The sequence below is a fragment of the Struthio camelus genome, chromosome 2 (genome assembly GCF_040807025.1).
Source record: "Struthio camelus isolate bStrCam1 chromosome 2, bStrCam1.hap1, whole genome shotgun sequence".
Taxonomy (NCBI): Eukaryota; Metazoa; Chordata; class Aves; order Struthioniformes; family Struthionidae; genus Struthio; species Struthio camelus.
Genome location: NC_090943.1, coordinates 14,213,359 through 14,240,287, shown reverse-complemented (window position 1 = coordinate 14,240,287; position 26,929 = coordinate 14,213,359).

The window sequence follows — 26,929 nt, the reverse complement described above, 5'->3', positions numbered from 1 at the left end:
AGGCGATAAAATGACTTGATAGGGGAATTTTTCTCCTCCCTTTTCTTTTAAGCTAAAAGTGAATTGTTATCCCATTTGTTAAGCTGAAATAATAGAACTACAACTATTCACTAACTATTATCTAAGTAGATTGGCACTTTTCATGTTGAGCAATCTATCATACGATGATTAGTTTAACCTTCTCTTGAAATTCTGTTTCAAAGAAAAACAGCCCTGAAAATTCTTATTCTGAATATTGAAAGCCCAGGTTCCTTTTTTCCACTTGTAGTCTGATACTTCCATTAGAGCTATAATTCTGCTCTTTTAATGGCTTCAATGAATCTTTGCTAGCTGACCACAAAAGAGTACAATTCAAATTTTTTCAAGCTTCTGGAATGAAGCCATAGTGCAACACTGAGAGCTTCTCCTGTTTGCCTAGGAAACCCTACTGACAGCTTGGTCCACATGTTATAGTCAGAGTCAGAGCATGTCAAATCCATTATCAGTCTCACATCAGCTCTCATCTGAAATTCTCAATTATGCAGTCCAGAACACAAAATGACAAGAGAAACACCGTAATCATCTGCAGAGAATGTTTCACTCAAGTGTATATCTGTGTATGTATCTATAAACACACACATATATATATGTTAATTTTAATATTTCCATTATGAACAACAACTTGTCTTATGCCTGTGTATAGCATTCGTGGAATGTTCAGAGATTCAACTAATAACACATCAGCACTTAGCCAGCTGGAGAATTGGTGACGGCTGCCAATTACTTAGAATACTTCTAATAAACAATAGTTCCTCCCCCTCTTGAAATATATGGAAATGGACTATTGTTATTTTAAGCAATGCTGTACTGAAACGGCACCTGTGCTTGCTGTAACATAGAACATTGCATTCCAAGTGAGAAACAAAGCTACATGGGACTCCATGTCCCAACCTATTTTCTGCAGAACTTACGAATCTTTTCAAGACAAAAGAGGGAAAAAATGTGACGGAACAGACATCTTCATTGCTTTCCTTTGGGCCATGTTAACCTATCACTTACTATGTTATGAACCCATTGTACCACAAGACTAAGCATGTTTGTGAGGCAGTGAAGATGATTAAGAGAATGCTTTTTTTTCAGTCATTATTCGTGAGATATGTATGTACATTAAATAAAAGAACATGCCTCAAGGGCTCAGTAGCTTCTGTGCTAACAATTTAGGCATGCTTCACATTCCTGTTCACTCAACTTTTTCTATGAAGTCACTTGTTTTTTCCAGTTGTTGTTATCTTATATTTCCGTAACAGGGACAACACATATAATTTGTTTTTGTGACTCATGAGCTGGCAAAATGAGATTTAAGTATTATGAAAATAATCCAACATCCTTAACTTCCTGCATAAACCTGTCTTGCTCCAGTGCGATTCAATAAATAGTCAGTTTCATAGCCAGTAGAATGGCTAATTATGGTAAAACAATGTGCTATTGTTGGGGTATATGGCTTTTTTGCAAAGAAAATGGTGTCTCCCTATGATCAAGTTAAACCTCTGCATCTTGAGCAAGGACAAGGCAGCACTTTAAGTGTATTTATAGCAGTTAGCAAGAGAATTTTTTCTTTAGCTCTCAGTGAAGTAAAAATATCCCAATTTTTTTTCTGTTTCAGCAACTGTTTTCTGTTTCTTTGGGGGAAACAGGCAATTATCAACCTCCTCATTCTCCCGTACAGGTGGGATAAATGCAAACATTTATGACCCCATGTAATTGCACAACATTCCAGCCTGAACCAATAAAACATCCACAAAGCTTACAGAAATCAATATATTGTTTTTTGTTCTCCTCTAATGTTCACTAGGTAAGCCAATCCCAAAATCAAAACCTTTTTTTTTTTAGTAAACATAAACCTCTTCAGGCATAAAGCTATTCAGACATACTGATATTCACTTGTAGGACGAGGGTTGTGATTCACAGAGGCTTCAAAGTCTGATAAAAGATTCACACAAATTAGTTCTCCAGTGTAACAGCACTGTTAGGATTCAGTTTGGTTGCATGAGTATACGTATATGAGCTTGACATTACTAGTGTCCTTAAAGTGCAGGCTCAGGTTCTGATCCGAAATTCTAATGTATCTGGAATTGTTCCAAAAGAAGGTTTTGGGCCAAACTCGTCTCCAGCCCATCCTACGTAAAACGAATGTCTCTTCTCAGAATACATTTCTGAAAATTTTTCTGAGTCCAAGAAATTATTTCTAAGCACGTCACAGAATCACAGAATCGTTTAGGTTGGATGGGATCTCTGGAGATCATCTAGTCCAACCTCCCTGCTCAAGCAGGGTCACCTAGAGCATATTGCCCAGGATCACATCCAGACAGGTTTTGAACATCTCCAGCGAAGGAGACTCCACCACGTCTCTGGGCAACCTGTGCCAGTGCTCTGTCACCCTCACAGGAAAGAAGTTTTTTCTCAGGTTCAGATGGAACTGCCTGTGGTTCAGTTTGTGCCCATTGCCTCTTGTCCTGTTGCTGGGCACCACGGAGAAGAGGCTGGCCTCATCCTCTTGACACTCCCCCTCCAGATACTTGTACACGTTGATGAGATCCCCTCTCAATCTTCTCTTCTCCAGGCTCAACAGGCCCAGCTCTTGCAATCTTTCTTCATAGGAGAGGTGCTCCAGCCCTCTAATCATCTTGGTAGCCCTCCGCTGGACTCTCTCCAGGAGTGCCATGTCTCTCTTGTCCTGGGGAGCCCAGAACTGGACACAGTACTCCAGGTGAGGCCTCCCCAGGGCTGAGGAGAGGGCCAGGATCACCTCCCTCCACCTGCTGGCAACACTCTGCCTAATGCACCCCAGGATACCATTGGCCTTCTTGGCCCCAAGGGCACACTGCTGCCTCATGGTTAACTTCTTGTCCACCAGCACTCCCAGGGCCTTCTGGGCAGAGCTACTTTCCAGCAGGTCAACCCCCAGCCTGTACTGGTGCAGGGGATTATTCCTGCCTAGGTGCAGGACCTTGCACTTGCCTTTGTTGAACTTCAGGAGGTTCCTCTCCGCCCACCTCTCCAGCCTGTCCAGGTCCCTCTGAATGGCAGCACAGTCTTCTGGTGTGTCAGCCTCTCCCCCCAGTTTAGTATCATCAGCAAACTTGCTGAGGGTGCACTCTGTCCCTTCCTCCAGGTCATTGTTGAAGATATTGAACAAGACTGGGCCCAGGACTGACCCCTGGGGGACACCACTAGCCACAGGCCTCCAACTAGACTCTGCGCCACTGACCACAACTCTCTGAGCTCGGCCATCCAGCCACTTCTCAAGCCACCTCACTGTCCACTCGTCTAGCCCACACTTCCTGAGCTTACCTAGGAGGATGTGACGGGAGACAGTGTCAAAAGCCTTGATGAAGTCCAGAAAGACAACATCCACTGCTCTGCCCTCATCTACCCAGCCAGTCATTCCGTCATAGAAGGCTATCAGATGGGTCAAGCATGATTTCCCTTGGGTGAATCCATGCTGACTACTCCTGATAACCTTCTTGTCCTCCAGATGCTTAGTGAGGACCTTCAGGAGGAGCTGTTCCATCACCTTTCCAGGCATGGAGGTGAGGCTGACAGGCCTGTAGTTTCCTGGCTCCTCCTTCTTGCCCTTTTGGAAGACTGGCGTGACATTGGCTTTCTTCCAGTCCTCTCCCGTTTTCCAGGACCTTTCCAAGATGATGGAGAGTAGCCTAGCGATAACATCCGCCAGCTCCCTCAGCACTCGTGGGCGCATCCCATCGGGGCCCATGGATTTATGGATGTCAAGTTTGGACAAAAGATCTCTAACCTGATCCTCCTCCACCAAGGGAGAGTCTTCCTTTCGCCAGCCTTCCTCTCTTGCCTCCAAGGTCTGGAATTCCTCAGGACTGGCCTTAGCAGTGAAGACAGAAGCAAAGGCAGCATTCAGTAACTCTGCCTTCTCTGTATCCTTTGTCACCAGGGCACCTGCCCCAGTCAGCAGCGGGCCCACGTTTTCCCTAGTCTTCCTTTTGCTCTTGATGTATTGGAAGAAGCCCTTCTTGTTGTCCTTGACATCCCTTGCCAGATTTAATTCCAACTGGGCCTTAGCCTTCCTTGTCGCATCCCTGCACACTCTGACAACGTCTCTGTATTCCTCCCAAGTGGCCTGTCCCCTGTTCCACATTCTGTAGACTTCCTTCTTCTGCTGGAGTTTTGCCAGGAGTTCCTTGCTCCTCCATGCAGGTCTCCTGCCCGCTTTGCTCGACTTCTTCCTCAGAGGGATGCACTGCTCTTGAGCCTGGAGGAAGTGATGCTTGAATATTAACCAGCTTTCTTGGACCCCTCTTCCTTCTAGGGCCCTACCCCAGGAGATTCCCCTAAGTAGGTCCCTGAAGAGGCCAAAGTCAGCTCTCCTGAAGTCCAGGGTTGCAATCCTACTCATTGCCCTGCTCCCTCCTCGTAGGATCCTGAACTCCACTTCACCCATACCCAGAGGTGCAGTTTGCTAAGTGTATTTTAGAACATTACGCTCACTGCTACCGGCATGTGCATTCCTTTCTCCATACTCTGTGACTAAATAAAAAATGCTACGTCGTCCTGAGGTATTGTAACATGCTATTTTTTCCCCAGAAAAAAAAAAAAAAGTCAAACTGAAGCCAATTAATGAGATTAGAGTTAAATGATTTACATGCTGCAATAATAATAATAATAATAAAGTCTGCTATAGTCAGTGTTCAGATCTGTTTATCTGCAAGGCTTTCCCATAAATGTCTTTTGCCAAAAATGCACTGGAATGACCTCCAACACAGGCTACTTAACTTCACTGTACTCTTGCCTCTATTCTAATCAGACCTTAAATGGTAAATATTTACTAATTGCTCTCTGGGTAAATAATTAACGAGTCTTGATCTGTTTTGTTCAGGTAAAGTTCATCTGGCAACGCTTTCAGATCGCAATCTAGACAGATCTATCTTAATTAAATGTCCTCTTCCTGTACCATTTTTAGAAGCAGAAGTTTTGGTTATGTGCGGATTAAATCTGTGAAGGGCCAATAGAGCCAGGAGGGACCTGGAGACCACAGCACCCCAGCGGCGCCTGCTCCAGCGTGAGCCGGGCCGGGGCTGGGTCATGGCAGGGCTGGACCTGGCAGCGGCAGCGCTGCGGCATCGCGGGGCAGCGACTGGGCTGGGGGGAGCCAGGGGACAGCGACAGCCGGGGCTGGCGGCACCATCACAGCCATGACAATCAGCAGAAAATGAATACTACCGCTCTTAACAGCCACACATAACCTGCTATTTTTCATATTCTTAGAGCTTTTCCAGATCTGTGCGGACTTTTTTCCATGATGGCCAAGGTCAGATCAGCTTTCTTGCCAAATGCAGAGATTTTTCAGGAAGTCAGGAGTATTAGAGCTTCTCAAATAAAAGGTTGCAATATTTTTTATCACTTATTTCTGAAACAGCAGAATGACAAAAAACTGCCATGTATATTTCATGCCAAACCGCATGCCTCAATCATGATAAATTTGTAAGTACCTAAAAATCACAATCTTATCGTAGTATCTTATCCTTAGGAAAAGCTGTTGTCCCATTTTGTCCCAATGCCATAACTGACAGAAGCAGCAGCTCTGAGATGAATAACATTTTTTTAAACCATCCAGTGTTGGGGAAGATTTTAAAGAACTCCATAAATGCTTAAAATTGCTAGAAGGATGGGCATTGTGGTCTGTAATTACCTAAAAAAAAAAGATATAGCTACATTGTGATGAGTTTAATAAAATGATTTGCTCAACAAGAATTTAGCTTTACAAAGAAAATGTGAGGTTGAATAAAGAACACATAGAAGTTAACACTTTTAATGGCATGTTAAACCAATAATCTAGAATATTGCATTCATTTTAGTTGTAATCTGTCTTAAAAGTTCAGGAACAGGTGACAAATTAAGAGGTGCGAGGAAGAATGAAAGGAAGGACTGCTTAGTGCAAAGAAGAAACCAGTAAAAGGAAGAGATGATAGACACACACAAACAATAATGAGAGAATGTTTTTGAGAATGCTTTGTTACCCTTTGTTAGTCTTTCTTCTATGGAATTTCAAAACAATTAGTTTTTGATACAGATAATAACATCTTAAAAATATCTACCATATGCTTCAGGGCACACCTCAAATAAAAATCTTAAGGTAGCAGGAAGAAAGTTCTCCTGTTTTCTTGATTATCCTGTACATTTTCACCATGGTACTGATCTTACTCAATTGTATGTTAGTAGAGAGTGATCAAAGGGAATTAAAAGTTGTAGACCACCTTAGTGATGTAAGACATTTCACAAAGTGCCTGTTTCTGTTCTGCTTTCCTAAGTATCCTTGAATCACACCAATTTTTCTTGGATCCACTGTTATATTAAGCAAAAAAATATTCAAATCAGGTACATAGGTTCTTAATTTCATCTTATGCTAATATACAATATACTACCATGATAACCTTATGTTATACTTAGGGGATTTCTTTTAGTCTAAGACCAAAAGTGCTAGACAATATCTAATGTATCCCAGTATGAAAGTCATGCTATTAAATTATCAGTATTTGCAATAGAATCCAGTGACACTGAAAAGAAAGACAAGAAAAAAGATGACAAGACTTGTCAAGGCTTCTCTAGTGACAGGGGCTTTCTCTCCCTGATGAGATGAAGACATAAAGGAGATGCTAGTGAAGCAATTATCAACATCATTTTATTAATGCATTTAAATGACTAATCAGAGAAGAGAGTAGTGTGCTAAACTGCATCATAGTATAAAAAAGCCTCTTTCATGCCCTTTCTGATCTTTTTCCTTCTCAATATCAGTTAAATACAGACTGCAAATAAAAAATAATAAAATAAAATAATGTTAAAATATTTACGTGGTTGTTCAAGAATAACCTATCTTTTCTGTTGTGGCTTCTGTTCATTTTGATGGTGTTGGTAGGTTTGGGGAGGGGGAGGTTATTTTTATTTTTTTTAGGAGCATGCAAAAGCCAGCAGTCAAAAAAAATATTTGTTAGGTAGAAATGCGTGGAAAAGGGTAATTTCTCCCTTGAGGCATTTATAATTTAAGCAGATATCTGGGTGGGAGGAGAAGAAAGGAGGCACTAAAGAGGTCACAGAACAGGTCAGTGGCAGAACCGTGAAGAGAAGCCAACTGTCATGTCATCAGCTTTAGGGTCCCTAGACAACAACAGCTTACTTGGGAAATGTCATTGATACCTACATACTTCTTTATCAAAACCCACTCAACAGAAATAATATTTTGCTCTAATTCTCTTAGACCAAACAGGCATGGTGAGATGCTTCATCACCTGGAACTGTAACAGTGCTGCAGTTGCGTCTGAAAACCTCAGGAATGTGTGCTGAGGAAGAGGGAGAAGGTTAGGGATCTCCTGAAGAAATATGAAAGACGTTGCATGACCAGAGCTTGTCATCAGCTTGACTGCTGGTCCAGATCGAGCCTGGAATCTGCTCTTTGAGTAACCCAGCCTGCTGCCATCCTGTCACTCACTATCCACTTCCTGCTTAGCATTTTAAAGTTTTGGCTTCGACGTGGATTATATATGTGGTTTATAAAGTCATATAATCAATTGCCAGTGAAATAGAGCTGGGGGAAACCAAGTGGAGTTCAGGTTAGTTTTCACTAACTGTTTCATAAACTGTTGTATGTCTTGTGAAAGAGAAATACGACTTTTCTCATCATTGGACTTTATCCATTACTCCTGACCCTCTGACTTCTTCAGGTCAAAAATCTGCAGCCGAGATTGTGTGGAAAATTCTTGTTGAAGTCAGTGGGAGATTTGCATATGATTGCTATAGGATCCGGTCAGTGTGTAGTCTACTTGTGTTCTGTTTTTAATTAGGTAAAGACAGACAGTTTCCAAAATAAATAGCAATCTCAACGACACTGATCTTTACCCATCTAAATTACAGATCAAGCCAAGTTTTCAAACATGTTTTACATTTTTGCTTTTATATTTTGGCTTTCTACATGATCAAAAGTAGATGTGCCATGTTTCACGTGTTGTTCACTTCCAGCTGTGACCATAAGGAGAAATACGGAGTCACAAGCAAGTCTCTTCCTAACTGGCTTTTCTATTTGCTTTTGCTAACTCAGGAAGTAGTTCACCTGGTCATCTGATACGTGTTTTCTTATAAACGTTTTGAGATTAACCTGCTGTTGTCTTACCTCTACAAGGGCAATGGAAAATTATAGCAAAAGGGTTGTGTTTTCTCAGGTATTGTCAAGAATGTAAAATCTCGTTTCAAATCTTAAACTCAAGATGCTATAGATATTGTTGCCATAGAGCATGAATCAGTATGTATTTTTTATTCTCATGCATTCTAGGTTTCTTATACAGTATTATATACAGGGTACGTTTTATGTACTGGTCTTATCACATACAGATACTCAATGTATTGTAATTTACTTGAATTAAAAAAAAAAAAAAAAAGAATACTTTCCCCACTATGGAAAATATTTGAGAGAACTAGTGCTTTATTCCATGGATAGAGGAGAGCTAGTGCTTTATTTCATGGATATGTATTTTTGTGGTCTTGTTAAAACTAGTTTCATTGATCGCACACTACAATAAAATACTGAAGTTTTTATCTTCATCTGGATATTTTGTAAATGTTTAGTCTTTGTTTTGCCATGCCTGTTTTGAAGTTAACATAAAAAAGTACTGGAAAGAGAATTATAAATTGAGTAATAAGGGTCTATGCTAAGGGTCTATGTTATTTTAATTAAAATAATGTAGGGTCTTTCATCTGCAAGGATCTCAAAGTAATACATGCTCTCTATATATTTACATCTTGCCAGTACTGTTCTCATGAAAGCTTATGTTGATATTTTCTTTGATGTCAAAAAGTGCAGTGTTTGTCTTCCAGACTCCCAAAACATTAAACATATGGGAAAGAGGGAGATGAACAAGGAAGACCAGGCTTGAGGAGATATATTTGAAGGATCTGAAGTGCTTCATGAGAAATGTTGTCTGTACTAAATGGCCTATTAAAGATGCTTAAGGAAGAGTTCAAGAACAAGGTGTGCACAAGGTAACCCTCTTTTTGCTGTGCTCTCCCAGTTTCTAGAAATCAGCGGCAAAATGCCTTCCTGATCCCAAGATTTTGTTTACATTCATGTATTAATATCCACTAATGGATGTGTTCACCATTAAACTGTGCATTTCCCTTTTGAATCCATTATACTCTTGTCTTCTATAATATTCTATAGCAACAAGGTCCACCATGCAGGTCTGACAATTATACCTACATATCTTAACTCTATACTGCACATAATCTTTCTACTCTAAATGATGATATCTCTTCAATCTGTAAGCAATACTGCAGATGAGGAACGCCGACCAGAATACAAAACTTTCTGGTACAAGTGGAATAAAAACAAACTATACCAGTGGTATTCTATGCATGAGTACAAATCTGCTCACAAGAGAGTTTCTTCTCCTAACAAAGCACTTAAAATCATGATTTATACAAGTTTGAAGTGAGTTAGATTAAGTAAATCAGTTAATTTGAGATAATATGGCAGTGCCTTGCCTTTGACAATGTAGTTTGGTCTCTCAGCTCACTGATAAGAAGGGACTTGAAGATACATTTTTGCTACAATATTTTAGAAGTAGAATAATTTTTAAGCTAATGATGACCTGGTCACTGATCACAGGCATATCCAAAAAAAAACATCTTTATTTGTCACAATTCTTAACTTCATATCCAGATGACAGTGTTCTTTCATTCTGGCAGTTGTGGAAGAATATAAAAAGATAGACTGAAATAATAGTTTCCTATCTTTCTAGGGTTACAGAGTCCAGTCTTCTCTTCAGGGAAGTAAATGCAGTCCCAATGGACTGGAGGGGCTGAGGGGTCAGAAAAAACTGAAGAGCTGATTCTCCCTTTCTGATATAAATCAGGAGTAACTTCACTGAAGAATCTTGGGAGGATAATCTCGTCCTCTCTCTGTATATAGCTGTTTTTAATGGGTCAAGTCTTGTTTTTTTTATGCTGTTCTTGAGCAAAATTTCTATGTCTCCTCTATTGCATATTACCCAATGAGCTGATCCACTACTTTGCATCCAAGTGCAAGATGGTTGCAATTAAATGACATTCTTTTTCTATAGAAGGTAGAGCTCTTTGAGCTGATAAGAGTTTTAGCAGCATAAATATATACTACGATAAATAGCACAGTCATGTCTTTCAATTTTAACAGAAGTGTAACACAGAAACAATGAATTAATTGTAGATTAAATTTTCTGCAAATTGCACTTCTTTATTTCTTCTAATGATTCCAAATGTGCTAGTTAGTCATAAAATTGGCTCTCACAGAAGAAGACTAAAGCAAAAAGAACTTGTAGTATGAACACATTTGGCTTATACTTCTATCATTACAGTCCTGTTTTGTAATAACTGCTTTGAGGTTAGTACAAATGGCACCATCCTACAGATGTAGCTCTAACACAGTATGTGGTTTACGCTAAGCCATTAGAGCTATTAAAGCACATTAACATTAAGTAGTGTAATAGCATGAGCTGTGCCTCCTGCATTACTGAAATGTTTCTCTCCTTAATATTTTTATTGTGGTCTTCCGTATAATTTATTACTGTGCAGCTAGACTAATTTCAGTATTGCCTGTCCATACGTTTTGGCCTTGTTTGGGCTAGTCACAAGTCTTTGAATTAAATTCAGTTTGATTAGATATAAAGAGTAGTTCTCTTGGCTGAATGGGTGAGTTCATCTGAATTATGAAAGCACCCACTACCACTTTACCAGATGGTAATCCGAATAGATGCTTTATTTCTGTTGTTCTGAATGTGTTTAGATGAATCATTCTGAAAAAATTTGGAATATTTGTAACAGAATAGGTTGCTTTACATTTGTTTGTTTTGTTCTTGTTTGGGTTTTTTTTTTGGTTGTTGTTCTTGTTGTTTGTTGTTTTAAAAAACAGGCCATGACTGACACTAAGGCCATAGAGTGACAGGTAGAATTTAGCTAGAAAAATTGAGTTGAAATAATTTCTCTAAAGAAGCTCTGCAGAGAAGTGGCAGCATCAAAACGAGAAGTAAACTTCTCCAAGTTTCAGTTTATAGTCTCTCATCAGTGCTGTCACCATTGTTTTCAGTGCTTTCCCTACCCCTTATGTAGTTGAGTTATATATTAAAAGTTGAACAGTAATAAACTTTCTATGGAATGTTTAATCTTTTATTGGGAACTTTCATACTGGTCATCCTTTTTAAAGCATTGCTGAATGTCTCAGATAAACTACTGACAGATAACAGTATATTATACTTGACTACTGGAGAATCTTTTCATCTATAAAGGTCATAACGCTTTCTTTTTCTGCTATATAAATCCTCATGCCCAGCTCTAGCAACTGCCTGCCTGATATGTTCTTGCTTTTTCATAGAATAACTTCATTGCAAAATTGGAAAAAAAATCAGTTCCTTTCCCTTTCAGAACTGAACTGCACTCAAAAGCCAAAGAGTAAAATGGTTCTGAGTGAAGGGACTTTCAGTGCTGAGAATAAAATGCTGCATTAAGGCTTTCTCCTTAAAAGATATTGACACAACATAGCTCCTAGTAGATCTTAGATCTTAACTGTGTGTTATTGACTTCATTGAGCCCACACAGGCAAATAGGCCTCCCTATGTGTGTTAAATCCCTTGAACTATTGTGGTCATGCATTTAAAGATAGCAAGACTAATGACCATATTTTAAGAATGACTTACCATATAATGAGAAGGAGCTATATGTTATCTATCCCTTCTCTTGAGTAAGAGGGAATTTCCCCTCAATTGGTTATTTGCAGGTAGCTAAATAGCAAGTTTCTTGCAATACTGTTGTTTATGTTGAACTCAGTAATTCTTTCATAAGAAATTCTTTCTGATGCTATGAATACATGAGACTTTAGATCATACCTTAAAGAGAAAAACAGTTAAGCATAGAGTTAAAGGGAAAGCAAAATATTGTTCAGAAAGAGCTCACTAGCAGCAGATCATGGCAGGCTTTTCCTGGGAGAGGGGAACCATCTGTTGCTTCTTCAGACAGTGAATTCAGTAAATCTTTTATACATAGACTTCAGTAAAATGTTTCAGATGTGCCACAAAGGAAACTGTTAACCAATCTAGAGAAGATAGATAGAATTTAAGGAGGAATTGTATCATGGCTGGGGAGCTAATCCAAAAGAAGGTGGAACTGGGGGTTACTAAAAAGAGAATGATCAGGCTGGAGGGCAGATATTGGTGGACTTCCTCAAGGACTGGGCTGAGGTATAATTTTGTCTTTATTATCTTTGCACAGATATTAAAAGTGTCCTTAGCAAACTCAACAGCATCACAAAGCTGGGAGCTGGGTTGCTACCAGAAAGAACTGAGACTATATATGCAGAACGTACTAGACAACCATGAAGACTCTTGACACAGAACAGGACAAAATGCTAGGTCATGCACTTGGCAGAATTTTTTGTTAGTTCCTATATGCTGAAAATGAATGAGAAGCAGGATGGACTGATGACATGACATAGCTATGAAATATAACTTGTCATGAAAAAGGTAAATGCAGAATATTCTCTAGGATTATGTAGGGAAAAAAGAGTGGGAGAACAGTTTTATTTTGAGATTAAAGATAGAAAAATGTTATTACCTACTTTAAAGAACTTTGTGACACTTTATCTGGATTACTGTTTTTTTGTTCTGGTCACACATGTTCAAGAATAAAGAACTCCACTTGAAATTTGTACTTATGGTCTACTGTGTGATCGGAAGTGAAAAGCTTGTTGCAAGCACACTAATTAGTAAAGCCTAGCCTATTTGATTAGCTAAAGAAAGCCAAAAAACATGGGAACTTGTTGGAAATATATAGGAATAAGGATGCTACACACATAAAGGAAGAATCTAAGTTGCCGGTTCAAGAATTAGTGGAAATAAGTAGGAATATATGTTAAGGTAGAAACCAGAAGGAGATTCCTAGCTGTTCCAGCAGTTGGCAAACCTGTGTCTCTTAAGCAGCATGCAAGTAATAAGCAGTTTAAATGCAGCTTTCTGCTGGAGCTGTAACATATGACCTACAACAAGGCTACTCTAGTATACGGACTGCTTTATCCTCCAGATCCAGTGCAAGAGAGACGTGGAGCTCCTGGAGAGAGTCCAGCGGAGGGCTACAAAGATGATGAGGGGCCTGGAGCATCTCTCCCGAGAGGAAAGGCTGAGGGAGCTGGGCCTGTTGAGCCTGGAGAAGAGAAGACTGAGAGGTGATCTGATCAACGTGTACAAGTATCTGAAGGAGGAGTGTCAAGAGGATGGGGCCAGTCTCTTCTCCGTGGTGCCCAGCGACAGGACAAGAGGCAATGGGCACAAACTGAACCACAGGCAGTTCCATCTGAACCTGAGGGAAAACTTCTTCACTGTGAGGGTGACAGAGCACTGGCACAGGTTGCCCAGAGAGGTAGTGGAGTCTCCTTTGCTGGAGATATTCAAAACCCGTCTGGACGTGACCCTGGGCAATATGCTGTAGAGGTCCCTGCTTGAGGAGGGGGGTTGGACTAGATGATCTCCAGAGGTCCCTTCCAACCTCAACCATTCTGCGATTCGGTGATTGCGTTAGGTCATAGAAAGGACACTGTGCAATGACAATGTGTATGCATATAGGGAAAATTTCAATCTGACATTTAAAGTTAAGTGGAATAATGCCTAAAACAAACTAAACTGGTGTGAATAAGATCGAGAGTGTTATAGTAAGCGCTAGCATATGAATACAGTAATGAATCAAATAGTGCATACATAATATAATACGTGATATAAGGAATTAATAACAACATGTGAAAGAAACTCGGCATTTTTCATATCTAGGCTAGTGGATGGCTTGACCCTTCTATGTATTATATGGTCATGAATGTTTGTGCTTTGTTGCTTCCTATTCCTTATTTTGCTAGAAATCAACTGAAATGGCAACTCTGGTGTAGAAACAAATCTGTTTTTGAAAACACCTGATTAAAAACCCTTGTTCATGCAAGAGGCATTCTGGAGAAGGCAACAGACCAGATACCTAACTTTTAAATGAGTAAACATAAGACTGCCCCTGACTGATTGTCAGGGATGTTTACGCTCTGGAAATAACAAAGAAAACAATGAAATGGAAAAGTAGCTGGAGAGAAATATTTAAGCCAGTATGCAAGATTTTTAAAACGATATATATTTTTACCTTTCATTTTTCCAGGATAATCTAACTTTCCACAGTTTTTTTTTTTTTTTTTTTCAGGGTGCAGTAGAGCACTGCAGTAAATTGTTGATCTCTAAGCTTCAGAAGAAGGAAAAGAAGAAAGTAATGAATACCTGCCAGCAGCTATGCTTATTTTAATAAGCAGTCCAGACCCTATGGATATCGTAAAAAGCCTTATACAAACAAACAAACACAAAAACAACCAACCAAACAAACATGAATGAATTATTTTAAAGTATTCTGGTTTGAGTTATTCTCTATAGCATAAAATATTAATATGTGTACAGATGGCCTATATAGTCTTAACCTAAGCGGTATGTAGACGACCAAATACACTCCATGACATCTTTTTCTGTGGTTTGAGGAATTATGATTCCCCATACAAAGGTTATTGGGTTTAACCTCCTTCATCCACTGCAAGTTTTTCCCATTCTCCCAGGTTCATCTGACCAACCTTTTACAGCAGTCTGGCCTGATGGCCTCACCCACAGCTGATCCCCTCTGCAGAGTTAATCAAAAGCCATTATTTTTTGTAAGACCCAACCTGCCACATGCTGTATGAAGGTAGGGGAAACCAGGCAGTGTTAGCATTAAAATTGACCTAACCAGGTTTTGTACTACACAGTGTCCCCGATGCTCTCTAGCAGTTATAGCTGGGGATGTGAGGCTCAGAAGGAAGAGAATATGGTGCTATATATTAGCATGCTCTTGCAGCGACCTGGCGTTTTGTTAATGATGCAGACACACGTGCTAACAACTGTGTAGTCTGGGAAACTCCAGGTTATCTCTAATTTACTGACCACTGAAAGGTTTCTTACCTTGTAACTGCAACAGAAAACATGTCCTAGACATAATTTTGGTGCTTACTAATCAATAACAAAAGAAACAAGAAGTAGAAAGAATACATTTCTCGGAATTAAAAAAGTTGCTCTTTATTTTCTGCCACTCTCAAACCTGGTAAATTTACCTTAAAGTAAAAGTGTTTAACACCTGCACAAACTACAGTAAATACAAGATAGATGTTGCTAGAGAGGGCACATTTCACAACTATTTCATTTTTTCCCTCTCCACTCTTGATAAGTGAGCAAAGCTAATATCTTGAAAGCTTATGAGCTGAATATCTGTATCTGATCATGAATGCTGTTACTGATTCTGCTCAGTAGCAGAGTGAATAAAGCAAAGCAGGATTCGAATGTAAAGTAGTTGGAATAGCTTTTGACGTCTACTTCACAGTTTATTTTATACTGCTTCAAAAGTAGCTGGCTCTCCTGTGCCATTAGTGCCATTTAGATGAATGGGCATTGCAATGGCAGATGCAATTCTCTGATGACAAGTATAAGGTAATGAACATGGAAAGGAATAATCTGAACTATTTGCACACATTACTAGGTTGTAAACTAACTCTAAGCAATTAATCAGAAAAATAACAGAAAAAAATCCCACATACATTTGAGGATCACAGTGGAAATTTCTGGCCAATGTACTATTGATATCAAAAAATGAAGTAAAATGTAAATATATATCAGAAATTAAATTAGAAATAAAGTAGCTATGTGCTTATGGGTTTATATTGTTTTTATTCACCATGTTATTTGAGAATATTCCATGCAATGCTATTAATAATGAGAAATAGCCGTAGGATCCAGTGTAGTGTCAGATGTTTCATGAAGTGTTTAAGTTTCAGGTGTATGTATATGTGTGTATGTATGAGTGCTTAGCCCTGCACACATTACATCTCTATTATTTTACAATGAGATAAGGGATAAAAATGTCAGTATTGTATCATTCTTTAGTTAGCATGCCACATGTTGTGACAATGCCATATAAATCAGGCACATACCTCAGATTTATTTGAGTAGCATGCGCTAATAGAAGAGACAGAATTAGTTCATCTGGGCAACAAACCTGTTGTAGTAAAAAAACTAATTACTAACATTTTACCTGAAGTAAGTACATGATAGAATAATGATAGATTTAGGGCAAGATGCGCTATAAGGTACATGAGATGTAAAGATACGAAGATAGAAAAATCAGTCCCCTTTTATTTATAACTAAGGTTGTTTACTTAGTCTTGCTATTCCTCAATATATGAGTGACTCATTTTATATTTTAGATCTGATTAAGTTTCTGTAAAAGTTTCCTGTTACTTGAATTCCATTCACTCTAACAGCATTTCTTCCAGTATATGTAAGTGTAAATTACAGCAGCGCTAATTTTTATTAAATTTAACTGACCCTACTATTCTTAATTAAAAATATCCAGGAAGACTCCAATAGTACTGTTTTATAGTGGAAAATGCTATTCTAAATTAAATGAATCTAGAAGTTCACTGGAGTTTCCTTTTTTAACTGATAAAGGGTGGATAGATTCTGATGATACTGAGATAGTTGAGTTTCAAGAGGAAAAACTTGTTTGTTTATCATTTTTATTCAGGAAGTTTCTTTGATTACTTTGATTAATTTTGCATAATAGTATATTAGTTTATGTTATTTACAATTCAAAAAATTTACAAGTATAATAAAATAATTAAATCTTTTTTGAAAGAAGTAATTGGTTTGAACCCAAAAATAAGCTCAAGGAAGAATCCTTCTCAGGTAATCTGAAGTGAGGGTGATGCACATGGGTGCTCTGAACTGAAATAGCACCAAAATCCACTACGAAAAGGATTTTTTATTCTCCATCCAGCTCTCTTCATAAGTTATTTGTAGGAAATATTGAAAGGTATAAATTATACATTGGTTAGCTGTTGTGACTCTAAGAACAAAAAGAAACTGAATGTATATAATTTATCCAGACAGGAGGCCAAAAGGATATATAGATGGGAGTGCATACTACAGATGTAGTATATATTACAGAACACAATCATTTGCATGTTTGGGAAATATCCAATGACATATTTGTTCCAAGTCAAGTTGCCAGAAGTATCCATTTTAACAAAAATCAAAGATTTTTTGGGCTACCTTAAACCATCAATGTTGGAAAATGTTCTCTACGGATATACTCTTACTGTAGAATATTCTGCTCCCCCTCTGTCTTTCCCTTTACTTTGAATAAGAAGATTTAGGCTTCATTGTGTTTAAGAAAAAGAACGAGAAGATGAATAAAATGAGGCTAATTTAATATGGATGCAGGAATGAAATGGCCCTCTGGGTTGCAAAGTTCAGTTCCCTGCTACGCAATGGCCATGTTGATAATGGTAAATAAAATGTGCCGCCCAGAACCATTCTCTGATGCTGAGGCCAGCTGACAGGGAATCATTCATGCCTATTTCATTTAAACCCCTTACTCTCCAAAACTAACTATATTGTGAATGGTCCCCAGTGGACGCTAGCCCCCTAACTGTCCTCGAAATTATTTGTGAACGTCTAGCTGGTCTGGGCCAAAGTCACACCAGGAAGCAGTTTTTCAGCGTAGACAACGGCGTTCCAGTGCATAAGAATGTTTCTTGAAATTGTTTCAGTCACTAGTATAGGCATAACCAATACCTTTATAAATTGATTGAGTTCTCTTAGAACTACCTACTTTTTACTCTCCTTAGATCTATTAGGAGGCTGTTTCAGAAGTTCACTTCTTTAGTGAATAAAAATCTTTGTCTAATTTACAGTATACTTTCATTCATATCTAGATTATACTTTTATGTTCTTGCTAATAATGCTATACAAAGCAAGCTGGATCACATTCTGTTTTATTAAACTCCTGCTTTGTGTAAAGGAAGAATCGGTAAAGTACATCTTGAAGCAAGACTGCTGATAACAAGTTCAAATCCAACTTACTCTGAATGAATATTTGACTAAGGTTGCTGCCAACATTTCCTGTAAATTAGCTTTGTAATAGTAAATGGGATGCTTTATACCATTATGATCAAGCAGAGTACATTACTGAACTTTGCGGTTTTCGTCTAGGCTTGTGGAGCCTAAAGACATAATGAAGAGTGATGAAGTGATGTTAACTATTTGCTAAAGAAATCTATTTAACAAATGTGCTCATACAGTAGTTTCACAATAAATTATCATTCCCTCTCTTTATTTTGAACTTGATAATGAGTATTTTAAGGATTTATATGTGATGGGATTGAATCACTGGTTCTTAGCCTGAATGTGCATTTGCTCATTTGAATATCCCAATTAACATCAGTAGGATATTAATGTGATTAAGTGCCACTCAGTACATATAGAATCTTGTCCGGTGCAACTTTGCCAGCACTTCACTGCAGGTAACTCACAATGGTATGGAAAATACATAGGCTGTCATCCTGAAAATAAACAATTAATCTAATTGACCATATTTTTGTTAAATGCCTTTCCCATCCTGATGTGTTTTATGATCACTCACATTTCAGCAGCTGCTGAAAATGCAGTGATGTTGGTACATTTTCTGTTTTTTTCACCTTCTGTAATATTAAGGAAACCTGAATATTTATACATATGCATGCACATATATAGCCTTACCTTGGCCTCTGGGTTAAGCTGATAAAATTTAGTGTATAAGACAGAAACTTAATCAGAAGCCGTTCTACTGCTGGTAGAATGGGGCCAGATAATGAAAGAGAAACTTTTTTCAAAGAGCTTGAAAACCAAAGTAGCTCTACTGAGATCCTGATCCAACACCAATGAAGTCCTAAAATTCCCTACCAACTGAAGGAAAAGGCTCAGATATTAAAGATGACTGGCTGCCTTACAGTGCAATATAATAAGGTCAAGAGAATGGACACTCAAACTGTAGTCTCTCTGCATGCCAATGGTTCATGTTCCCATTATGCCTAGAGCTTCTGGTTATTATTTCTGCTTGCTTTCCCTCTGTATCTTTCTCCTGCTGTGTATATTAGAAAATTGAAGCGCATGCAGAGTTCTCACAAGTCCCTCATTCTCTGGTTTTCTCCCCAACCTGAAAAAAGAAAAGAACAAAAGTGCTTTTCATGGGGATGTGCCAGTCATTTTGTAGCTAAAGCTGAAGTTTTTTTTTATTATTATTATTTTTCTATTTTAAGGGCTGCTTTTTCCTTTTAAGAACTGTATTTTTTAATTTTATATAGAAGAGGAAAATGAAAATATCTTATTCCCTTCAAAATATTAAGAATCCTGGTGATTTTGTCAAACAAATATCAATGTAAATTTTTCTAAAAGAACTAGCTACCTCTACGTACAGTTTAAAGAAATTTCACTTTTATCTAGATGTTATTCTTATTTAAAAAATAATTCGATCGGGTGTGCCAACTTTAGCACTCAACATTTTCTGCAACTAATGCATTTGACAGGCAGAGTGGTATCAAGCTAGTGTTTCTCTGAAATCTCTTGAAGATGTTGGAAAAGCTATTATAAAGATTCAAAGCTGTAGAAAAATTACTGCATGAAAATTATCCTTTAAATTTATTACCCTTTAAAACTCTAGACTGAACTTAAATGTATCAACTATATTTTAATGTGTTAGCCTTGTTGAGACCTATTCCTTTTGGCCAGTTTGAAGATAACAGGTATGACATCACTGCGGGTTAGTTTGCTTTAATAAAAGATGTAGAGCAAAAAAGTCATGAGTCACCTTATAGTGTACCTGTAAAGGAACTTTGCATTCTGGTGGAAACGTTCTAAACGGTGCTGTTAAAACCCAGAGTGTTGACCTCTACTGCCATTTATCGCTTCAACACAAGGTAGGATTCATTTGATGAAATTTACTATTCTGAAATGATTAACCCATGATTTTTCTAATATGTGAAGATCTAGTCAATGTACTCAACATAGTCCAGGTGCAATTCATCCCCTGCTTAAATATCTGCTTAAAATAGGTCAGATTAATCACATCTCTAAAGTAGCTATTTGTTTGCTTTAACTTTAAAGAAAGATTTAGGTCACTAGCTGAGATGTTAACATCTACATTGCAGGTGTTGAAAGTCAGGTGAGAGTAAGTCCAGCTGATGTGTTCTGAATAAATTATCTTACCACGCTGTGTGCCTTCTTTCCAGTTAATAGAACGGTCAAGATAAATGTTCACCTGCCTGCCAGAGAACTATTACTCATTGGTTGCCAAAAAACTGCTATTTTTCTGCTTTCCAGAGAGTAAAGACAATTCTCTTTACAATGGGCGTCCCTGAGACATACTGAGAAGCAATTCGTGCTTGACCTTACCTCAGGTCACCTCTGATAATTGGTGTATTTTATGGATATGATGAACTGATTGTTCATGATTGTAGATATGATGAACTCCAGCAGTTGAGTGATATCATAAAGCTGATCAGGATTCAAGTCCAGTGAGAAGGCTTGCTTCTCAGGTGCTCTTCTCTTGGCCTTGAAGGGGAAATATGTACTGTACAAGAACCAAAAGTGAACAATTTTAATTTGAGTGGCCAGTGAATAACCCGATTTTCATGGCTCCTGAGCAGTGAGGCCTGTGATTCTATAAGCAAAAAATACAAAAAAAAAAAAAAACACTAAAATGTGTTTAGAAGTCAATTTAATCAGTTCCCACAAACACTGAAACATCAGAATCATATAGCTATTGCCTGACATGATTACAAAACAGTCAGGATTGTTTGCCGACTTTAATCATATAGTTCCCACATGAGTTCTTCCATAAAATCTTAATTTGCTACTTCATCTAGTCTATGATACTCCTCTCTGTATATCTCTGTAGAGAAATCTTAATCTTAATATATTTTTCAGAGACATAAACTATTTTCAGCTTCTATCCTGATTATTGGTTAGTTAATCTCTTTGAAGTAGAGAAGTTCTTCTGGGAAATTGGAATGAGTAGAGGATAGTAGCTGACCTGACCAGATCAAGAAGCATGGCTTATATAGGGGGAGCAGTATAAAAGAAAATTAAGAAAAAACTTGGAAGAAATGGATGAACTGGGCATTGTTTCTGATATGCAAAATCAGTACATTAAGATTTTTCTCCTCAGCTTTTTCTTGGAGGCAAGTAGGTTTGTCTCCTCAATGTTAAGACTTCTTTGTCTATATTTATCAAACTAATTGTTGTAAAATGACTATCTACCTGAGAATAGCTACTTGGCTGTTTTATAACTTGTAATGCTAGCCTTTCTTTATGAACTCCATTGGTTCAAGTAATAGATGCCAAGAATTTTTATTCTTATACTTATGAATAAATCACAAATGCCAAATTTGAGTGTTACCCTGGGTTCCTCGTATTTTACTATGCTTCTAAAATTGTCCAATCCTTCAATAGATTTAAAAGCTCATAAATTTAAAAGATTCACAAATATAATCTTCAAACACCAAAAACACATAGAAGTGTGATTGTGAAAATATGTCTACTTTAGATAACACATAAAGTACATGAAATAGTGATTTTGTGATTCTCTAGATTTGTCTTTCTTATCTTTGTTCCATTTCATCTTGCTCCAACCATATCCTTTTCACAGTACTTGCCCATTAATATTTCCTTGTCCCTATAGCTTTTATTCTTTACTGTTCTGTCACTGAGGTTCTTACTCATTGAATTTCTACATGGAGTGGATTTTAGGGCATCTTACAAACCCCTCAATGTGATTTCTTTTAGTGAAAATCTGACAGACCATTAATGACAGCAACACACAGCAGGTTCCACCAGAATTAAGGAAACATTTCAAAAACGTGAATTGCAAGTGTTGATATTCTAAGACTCTAAAATGAAAATTAATTAGACACATCAGAGAGATGTGTGTGTGCATGTGTTTTGAGAGGGATGTTTGTTTCTCTTTAAGTCATTTTGTGTTTGTGGAACCAGAGGCTGTTTTTGATTCCTATCTCCTCAGTGGGATCAGTAGATCTAATTTATGATGTGCCTTCACAGGTAGAAACACTTGCTATCTCCTTACTGTGGTAGTGCGGTTTGATCCAGATCATTTGTTCCAGCTTCAACACACCTAAATGTGACTCTTATTTTACTTCAACTGATTTTCCTTCAGTTTTCTTTGCCATAAGCACTTTGCTGTCTTCTGAACTTAAATTAAAGCTCAACTAACTCTTTTATATGGAAAAAAAAACATAAAACACATAATTACTATAATGAAGATACATTGCTCCTCTTTAGGATTTATATCAACAATTTTGTCCAATTTGTTTAGGCATAGAGCACTGAAATGACAATGTAACCCTCAAGTGAAATAATTAGAGATAAGATGATCCTTACATATAAGAGATGAAAAGAAATAGGAGGATAGTCCATTATTTATATACACATATCTGGGTTTTGGTACCCTTCAAAGAGAGGACTTTCTCTTGGATCCACCTGACAGCATCAGGACTCTACTGTGTAACTTATTAATACTAGTGCAATGATCTTTTTTTAAACATCTTTCATTCGAGGATCTCAATAATCATTGATAACATTGACAAAATCTTCACAGCATCCTCAGTGCACAGTTGATGTTAGAGATAGAGATGTGGGACTATAGAGTAGCCAGGTCTTCCTCTAGGTCTCTGTTAGGATGCCGTATTTTCAGTGCAAGGTACAACTCAAACAGGAGGAATTGCTTTGGATTTATTGGAACTTGAAATGAATCTGTGAAGTAGAGGATTCCTGCCCTTACTGAGACTTGCCATTGACTCCTATGTCTGGGGGAAAAAGAATAATTGAATAATTTGCGAGAAATTTTTAGGTTTCAGGTTTCATTTTTATTCTTCTCTGGCATGTTTTAATCTCTCTTTCCCTCCCTAACCCACGTGGCAAAACAATTAGGGAAAGAGGAGAGAAGAGAGGGATGAAAGAGGGGAAAAGAATGGGGAAGTGAGATAATGACCAAGGGATGAGATTAAGAAAGCAAGAGGAAGTTATCTCCCTGCATAATCAGTACCATAACTGCTTGTAGGAGAGGTGAATGACCCAGCTGTGAAACCTGTGCTGGTTTTGTGATACTGGCTTTGGACAAATGAAATTTTCAGTGCAATATATCAATTTTCTCTCTTTATAACCCATCTAATCCATTCCCCACAAATGACTGCACTTCTCTACACACTCCTTTGGTTTGTCTTTTGTTGCTAAAGCTGGCCATTCTTTTTCTTCTTACAAATATCCATGGAGCGAGTTGTCTTGTATGTACTGGTTTGCTTGCTCATAGTATCATAGATGGCATCGTTGGACTGTTGCTGTGAGACCCTTGCTTCAGGCTGTATAAAAATTGGGTATGTTTCAGCTTGGTCTATGTCTGCACCTACAAGAGACAGTTGCTTATAACACTGTAGCCAGGAAGAGTCTGTATTTCATCAGTACAATCTACCAACATTTCCTCTGAAGTCAGAAGGTAATACTGCATTTTAGCACACACTGGAAGTGTCAAAATTGGGTTCTTTACAGACTTAGGCAACAAAACAAATCCCCTCTCTCACATCTAGAAAGATTCATCTCCCAGAAACACCCACTCATACCTGACTAGTTGTTGGGCGAGTTGTTGGCTTGTTGACGGGAACAAGCAGGGGTGTCAACAAGGACAGAATTTGGCTCGTTCTGTGAGCACAAGAGATTTGCAGACAGTGATGCTGCAGCTAGGATTCTCCTGCCGCCTTTCAAAGTTAAATCCAGAATCCTCAAGTATTTGTCAAACTCTCTGTATATTTACATGCACAAAATATAACTGTTTCCTATTGTATGGGATATTCTCCTTCTGGCCTCAGGTTAGAGGTACCAGCTGTGCTGACGAACTCCTCACCAGCGGGAATTCCCAGCTGGCTGCCATCTGAGGCCACGGCGTCACTGCCAGGTGAGCCATGGGGAAACCTCCTGCCAGCAGCTGTCCAAGGTATGAACCTGCTCAAAGCTTCAAACCTCTAACAGCCACTGACATACAGCACACCCTGGGCTAGACCCCACTCTCACTGCAGCAGAGTAAATCCAAAATAGCTTCTCTGAGCAAAGCTGCATATAAAGTGCAGAAGCCAGAAAAGCAGTAGGTGCAAGAACAGAATATCCTTTCTTGACATTAAATGTCCTAATGCAGCTCATTTTATGCATACATCTCAAAAGGGCTTAAGTGCTATGAAAGCAGTACCGCATGCTTGAACTGTCTCTTCGCTTTATCAAACAAGTCAGTGTTTCATTTTTATGAGAAATAGGGAAACTGAGGCTGGAATCCATTAAAACAGCAAGTTAATGGCTTAACTGGCTGACTGCAAACAATCAGAAATTTGTTTATAATTATATATAGGCCATCTGCATCTAGATATCATCTTATCCATTTACTTATATATTGTGTCATTATCCTCTAATGCCTATCTTTTCATTGTAATATAATGTAAGCTCTTTAGGCAGGGCCTGTGGTTTTCTCTATACAGTGAATATCATTAGAAAAAAAAATGTCTCTCTTGCTATCAGTGGCTACACCATTGCATTTAATTTTTTCTGCATGGAGTTGTGATAAATATCCTCTCTTCGTGCCTGAATAGTTATTATTTCTAATGATTATATCGTTTAGCTGTAATAACCAAGGCTGAGTAAATAAGTTATAAACAGCCAATCATTTATTCAATTCAATTTTCTTCTTGCAGTATTTGTGAATTGTCGATGCCTTTTTCATGGACGTATTTACCTACTGGAAATTAGTCATCAAAGAAATACTGCAATCATGTCTTGGTCTATAACTTCAGAAGGAGTAGGGCTGAAGTATCTTTTGCAATTATTAGTAGAATTTATTTTTCTCTCCTTTTTTACTATTTTACAGAGTTTAGAGATCTGCTGTAATGGGAAAAATGATTTCTCATCAGAAAGCAAAGTCAAAATGCTTCATCCACAAATCAAGGTCTTTGTCTTACAGTAAAAAGATTTTTTTCAGTTTTCAATTTTTTTTTACTTTTGTGTGCATTTTCTGCAGAAAATAAAATTTTGACCAGCTGTTGTTCATTTGGTAAATATTAAATATTTAGGTATTTCTTGGCTATATTTGACAGGCCGCATGAAAACTGTCTTTATATCCTTAAAAAACTACTACTTTCCATGGGGAAAACTTGTGCTTCTTCGTTTCACGTTATCTTCTTAGGTTCAAGGTTTTTTCGATTAATTTGACATGTTACTGTTTCAAGACCTTCCAGCCAAAAAATGAGTTTTTTAAAACTAAAGTGGCCACAAAAGCACTAAAGCAAATGAACTTATTCATCAAGACAAGAGAGGCAATATTGTTCAAAGATTTTTGTCCAGCATCAGACTGGAAACTCCGTCCGGAAGAGGGGATGCAGCTTTTTCTGCTATCTGTCCATATAACCAGGAGCACACTGTATCTCCAAGTCTTAGCTGGGACTTTTGAGTAAAACTTCATGTGAGGTAAATGCTAAGAATAATACAAGGAAGAGATGAATTTTTGTACTGGAAGCATTCCTTTTCTTCCTGTCACTTCCTAATGTTAGTAAATATGTGAATTATCTTACCGGACTACTGGTTGGAAAAAAGGAAGGAAAAGGCTCTTGTCTTTCTGTGAGGAATTAAGGCTATTAACACCATAGCTGAGTAACCACGGTTGCTACGCTACAGCAATTGGTTGACTAAAATAAACATATAAAAAAGTGGCTCTGTTATCAATGATCATTGATCCGTCCTGCGAGCAAAACTCAGCTGCTGAGCCTAATAATCTCCTATGGCACTGTTCGCTGAAAAACCGAAAGCAGCAGCCACCCTGCTGAGTCAATATTTACAGCTGGGTGGAATTTAGTGCCAGCAGAGGTACAAGCGTGCACTGTGTGCGAGCGGTCGGCGGGGGCTCTGCCCCAGCGCCCCGGCCGTCCCCGCGCCGCAGACAAACAGCCCACCCGGCGCTGCGGATGCCTCCGGCCTCCGAGGGGCTCACAAGGTGCCGAGTCTCCTGCGGGGCCACGTGGTCTCCTCTACAGTTGTGAATGGTAGTAACAGGAAATAGCTTTGTTTTAGAAAACAGCATAGCTCATGGTCCTCCTGCTTTGCTTGCGAGGCAGAAATATTTCTCAGCTGATGTAATGGAAGGCATTTGAACGCGTTGCAAATTTTTTAACTGTTTCCAAAGCCCTCACTAATTTGATATACTTTGCTGCAACGTCACCTTCAAAGTTCCCTAGTATAATTTCACATTGTGATTAAAACTGCAATTACTTATGTTTTTTATGAACTTATGAAATAAGCTAAGTGTAGTCCATAGAATCACTATGTAAAATTTTGTCAGTCTACTCATAAACAGCATTACCCATACAGGCAACTCAAAAGAATTCAATAGATCTGCTTGTGCCTAAGGACTGGCAGTACCTGATGTGTTCCAAGGATTTTTTTTTCTTTTTGTGATTTAAAAAAAAAAAAAAACCAGTCATAAAAGCCTAAGTTGTTGTTGATTTTGTTACTTATAAAATGTTGCAGTTACAAGTATGAAGTTCAACAGCCTATTTTTGCTAATTTGGCTGAAGTTGCAGCAATCTTTTGGGGTTATCTGGTGAGGGGAGAAAAGCCCAGTTTCTTCCAGAAAGGTGTCTATAAACCATGATCAAGAACATATTGTGAAGCTGGAACTTCAAAATGAGTTTTGGGGGTTTTTTTTGTTTGTTTTTTAAGATCTTAGAAGACCAATGACTGGTCTTTTGTAATATGAGCAACAGTTGTTTTTAAAAAAGCAAAGACTAAATGTGAGCAATGACAATGCTGAATGAAGCTCATGGGCACTGCTGGTAGCTCAGCAGTGGTCCAGATTTGGAGTCTCTAATCCTTGTGGAAAGGTACCTGTTCATGCAAAGCTGAATTTAACTGCTGCAGGCATGAAGAACGATGATCTACTAAGGCTG